This window comes from Sciurus vulgaris (genome assembly GCF_902686455.1).
Source record: "Sciurus vulgaris genome assembly, chromosome: 16".
NCBI lineage: Eukaryota > Metazoa > Chordata > Mammalia > Rodentia > Sciuridae > Sciurus > Sciurus vulgaris.
The window spans coordinates 73,396,489-73,401,944 of NC_136477.1; the positions used below are offsets into that span (position 1 = coordinate 73,396,489).

The 5,456-nt window shown below is 32.6% G+C and overlaps 1 long non-coding RNA gene across 1 annotated transcript; it reads left to right on the top strand.

The window, feature by feature from the left end:
• Nucleotides 1-241: 241 nt before the first annotated feature.
• On the top strand, nucleotides 242-3,750 carry LOC306646642. Its single transcript, XR_013759917.1, has 3 exons — nucleotides 242-349; nucleotides 1,658-1,681; nucleotides 3,298-3,750. It is a non-coding gene; the product is annotated as an uncharacterized lncRNA (long non-coding RNA).
• The last annotated feature ends 1,706 nt before the right edge of the window (nucleotides 3,751-5,456 follow it).

Below are 5,456 nucleotides of genomic sequence, written 5' to 3' on the forward strand. Positions count from 1 at the left end.
AATTCTAGGCAATAGCAGGCAACTGGCATTCCCTTGGTGGTCTGCAGTTGGTCCACAGGCTAACAGCAGACAATCACCTCTTCAACAGAGGTTCTCTGGTAATCCAAGGCCTGATGCTTTGAAAGCCTTCTCCAGTTGATCCATGGTCTGCAGCCACTGTCAGATGAAATTCAGGCTGCTTCCTTCTCCTCTGTACTATTTATTTACCTATTCTTATTTTCAGGAACTGTTGACATTCAGGGATGTGGCCATTGATTTCACTGAAGAAAGTGGAAATACCTTCAGCCAGCTCAATAAAACTTATATAGAGAAGTGATGTTAGAGAATTACAGCAACTTGGTCTTCCTGGGTATGCATAACTTCCCTTCACAATTTTTAATTAATTATGATCGTTTAATTTTCTTCCCTTGATGAATATCTTCTGGGAACTTCTCTATAAGGATATGTTTCAGATTTGTGCTTTCAAGAAAAACAGGGCACTTTTGGTATAAATAAAATGTAATGACGTTCCTGTTAGTCTTTAATCTCTCCTTTTCTTGGTATGTTATTTATCCTTCACTTTAGAGTAATTCGATGATATAAAATATTGTGGCCTACAATTGTAAGAAGACACAGTTGAGAGGCCCAAAATTTAAGGAAGAAGGCAAACTTTAAAATAGTGATGGAGAAGTTATCTAGCAGAAAAAAATTTCAGAAGCTTAGTTTTATTTCTCCTGTTATCATTGAATATGTACTGCCCTATGTTTATCATGTTTTAAAATTCTTTAAAATCTTCTGCGTCTACAGTGATGTCCCAGTTCATTTAAATTAATCACCCAACTCCCCTTTGCTAGTGAGTCACAGCATGACATAAAATATTTTCTATTATTTGTTGGTCACCAGGTAAAAATGTACACATTTTTGGAGAATTCTAGGTCAAGCCATCTTAATAAATTAATATTCTAAAGCGGTTTAATATTATTCATATATTTATTCATTAAAATTCACTTACATGTGCTCTTTATAAATAAATACTTGTTATAGATTTTCTGCAAAATAAAAGTCAAGTTTCACAATGAATGCTCTTTTTTGGTATGTAGTAAGAGTTGCAGATTGTAGTTATATGAAAGCATTTGTAAGTAATATATCTATGGTTGGTTAAATTTTTCTTTCCTTTATTCTTTCATTTTATAGACTACATTTCATTTTGTAGAAGAGGTTTCCTCACTTCACATAATACTCTTTTATTTTTGTCCATATTTTATGAATGTATGATAATTTCCATTACTTCACAAACTAGGACATTGTTGGAATTAAGATATGCATGATTCTTGTTTCTATTGCCAATAAAAATTTATATGCTTTTACTTGTTTGTATAAAGAGTATACCTTTTTAAATGAATTTTATATTTTATCCAGATTGATTTTTTTTTATCCTGTGTATGTACATAGTAATGTAATTTTTTTATATGTATATGTAATAGGGATAGGATCCCAGGGTACTCTAATAATGGGCTATATCCCTAGGACCTTTCTATTTATATTTGGAGAGAGGTTCTCAAAAAGTCATTGAGGATGGCATTGAAATTATTACCTCCCTGCATCAGAATTACAATAGTAATTCTGGATTATATGCATGCCCTTTATATATAATTCATGAATTTGTTCTTATTTACAGGATGAAGACCATAGTATTTTAAAGGTTTCTTTCAAACATTTTACAATTCTTTTTATTTTTATATGTTGTTTGAAATTTTAATTGTGATCAAAACCACAAAACAATACTTACTCCCCCACTATATTATGCATACTGTTCAGCAATATTAATTCAAATTGCCACAAAATACATCTAAAGAATGCTTATATCTCAAAAATCAATAAATATACTTCCATGTAAACAAGTGCTTATTTCTGTTTCTCCTTTCATTAATGGCATTCTCATTTCTATTCAGAAGGTTTTTTGAATGTTTGCCTTTTTTCTTTGTTTTTAGTTGTCTTATATATGTAGAGTTGTCCCATGTTTTTCTTTGTGGTAGTGACATATTTCTGTTAACATAATGTACTGAAGATTTATCCTGATTAAAGATTTTGCAAAAATTTATTACTTTTTAACTTGAAAAATATTCTGTGGTTTCTATATTCCAAATTGCTCCATCCACTCATTTCAGGTGATATTTGGTTTGCTTCCTCATTAGTAGCTCTGTTGATTAATGCTGTAATAAAATTTTGTGTTCAAATGTCTTAATTTGTTGTTTATGTGAGGTCTTATTACACTCACAATTCACTATGTCAATCTGTCTGAATTGATGCCACTATTACCAATTAAATTTTACAGTTTAATTGTTCTCAAATCATGAAACAACATTCTCCCAATTTTGTTTATATTTTGAATATTTTTGATATATCCATAAAATTTTGAGATTCCATAAAATTTCTGGGTAAGTTTTTTCTGTCTTTGCAAAAAATATCATTGGGAGTTTGAGGGATATTTATGTGGAGTCTCAAGATAACTTTGAGAAGTACAAAGGTCTTTTAACTTCATTTTTCAATTCTAGAAAAAGATTATGTTCAAGACTGTTCAATCAATTGCCACATATGTGTGGATTTTTGCATATCTTTTCCACTTTTGATTTCTAATATTATTCTCTGATGATCAGAAAATAATTGACATCATCTAAGTAATATTGTCATAGGCTGTGCAAGGGTTTTATTGACTCTCAAATTTGTTTTCATGTAAAATCTTCTAGACACATATATTTTATCCTCTTTAAATTTTGTCTATATTTATTCTTATGATTCCCCATTCTCTTAAAACTTGTTGAATATCCATTGTATTATCACCCAAAATATTCCTGTTATTTCCAGATCTCTGTGTCTTCAGAGACAGAAACCAGTTTTCACAAAATCTTCAAAGAAGCCAGAAATATTGGTGTGTGTTTTATATTTCCCTTATTCTACCTGGAGTGAAGGCAGCTTATAGATTTTTTTCCCTAATTGCACAATGCTATATAAGAAAGGAGGAAAGACTTTGGTTGATAAAAGTAAGATACTTTCCTTCCCTATACTATATTGCTCTCCAAAGAAATATAGTCATCTTTGATATTGTGCTCTCTTCAATAATTTATGTAATTTTAATAACATTTGTGACCGTACATTTTTATGTAACATGTTTCTGAAGTAATGATTACCTTGGTTTACTAATCTGCTACACTGCTGATATCCTGACATTGCTAACTCTGCTATAATTTCCTGTTATATATATGAAATATATTCATCCCAGTCTACTAAGTAATTTTCTTAAACTTTCATTTATTTCAGCAAAGACATCTCATAATACCAAAGAATTTTCACCAGACCAGGGCAGAAGACATATATTTCAAATAGTGATTAATGGAGAATGTGGAAAATGTGACCTTGACTATTTACAATACAGGACAATATGGAAAACTTTAAGTGAGAGTGAACAACAGAATTTATATTATCAAAAACCATGCCTCATTCACCAGCAGAGAATTTATACTGGAGAGAAGTTGTGCAAATGTAAAGAATGTGGCAAAACTTTTAATGCAAAATCAGACCTTATTCACCATCAGAGAACCAATAATGGAAAGAAACCTGACCAATTTACAGAATGTGGGAAAGCTTTATATCGAAGATCATACCTTAATCAACACCAGAGAATTCACACTGGAGAGGAGCCCTATCAATGTAAAGAATGTGGCAAAGCTTTCTGTGAAAGATCACAACTTACTAAACACCAGAGAAATCATACAGGAGAGAAGAAGCCTTACAAATGTACAGCATGCAACATAGCCTTTAGTGAAAAATCATACCTTAGTCACCACCACAGAATTCATACTGGAGAGAGGTCCTACCAATGTAAAGAATGTGGCAAAGCTTTCATTAAAAAATCAAACCTTATTCGTCATCAAAGAATTCATACAGGAGAAAAGCCTTATAAATGTACAGCATGCAACAAAACCTTTAATGAAAAATCAGACCTTAGTCACCACCAGAGAATTCATACTGGAGAGAAACCCTACCAATGTAAAGAATGTGGCAAAGCTTTCTGTCAAAGATCACAACTTACTAAACATCAGAGAAATCATACAGGAGAGAAGCCCTTCAAATGTACAATATGCAACAAAGCTTTTAGTGACAAATCGTACCTTATTTGTCATCAGATAATTCACACTGGAGAGAAACCCTATCATTGTAAACAATGTGGCAAATCTTTCTATCGAAGATCATACCTTACTAAACACCAGAGAATTCATACTGGAGAGAAACCCTACCAATGTAAAGAATGTGGCAAAGCTTTCTGTGAAAGATCACAACTTACTAAACACCAGAGAAATCATACAGGAGAGAAGCCCTTCAAATGTACAATATGCAACAAAGCTTTTAATGACAAATGGTGCCTTATTTGTCATCAGAGAATTCATACCGGAGAGAAGCCCTACCAATGTAAAGAATGTGGAAAAGCTTTCATTAAAAAATCAAACCTTATTTGTCATCAAAGAATTCATACAGGAGAAAAGCCTTACAAATGTACAGCATGCAACAAAGCCTTTAATGAAAAATCACACCTTAGTCACCACCAGAGAATTCATACTGGAGAAAAACCCTACCAATGTACAGAATGTGGCAAAGCTTTCTGTCAAAGACAACTTACTAAACATCAGAGAAATACAGGAGAGAAGCCCTTCAAATGTACAACATGCAACAAAGCTTTTAGTGACAAATCGTACCTTATTTGTCATCAGAGAATTCACACTGGAGAGAGACCCTATCATTGTAAACAATGTGGCAAGTTTTTCTATCGAAGATCATACCTTACTAAACACCAGAGAATTCATAGTGGAGAGAAGCCCTACCAATGTAAAGAATGTGGCAAAGCTTTCTGTGAAAGATCACAACTTACTAAACACCAGAGAATTCATACAGGAGAGAAGCCCTTCAAATGTACAATATGCAACAAAGCTTTTAATGACAAATCGTACCTTACTTGTCATCAGAGAATTCATACTGGAGAGAAGCCCTACCAATGTAAAGAATGTGGAAAAGCTTTCATTCAAAAATCAAACCTTATTTGTCATCAAAGAATTCATACAGGAGAGAAGCCTTACAAATGTACAGCATGCAACAAAGCCTTTAGTAAAAAATCATACCTTAGTCACCACCAGAGAATTCATACTGGAGAGAATCCCTACAAATGTAAAGAATGTGGCAAAGCTTTCTATCGAAGAGCATGCCTTACTCAACACCAGAGAATTCATATTGGAGAGAAGCCCTACCAATGAAAGAATGCCCTACCAATGAAAGTTTTGATGTAAAATCAAACCTTATTTGACATCAGGGAATTCATGCTGGTGAGAAGCCTTAGGAATGTTCAGATTGTTGCAAATCTTTTAATAAAAAAATATGACTAACTAACTACCAGGGAAATCATACAAATGCAAAGAATAATGTGAAGA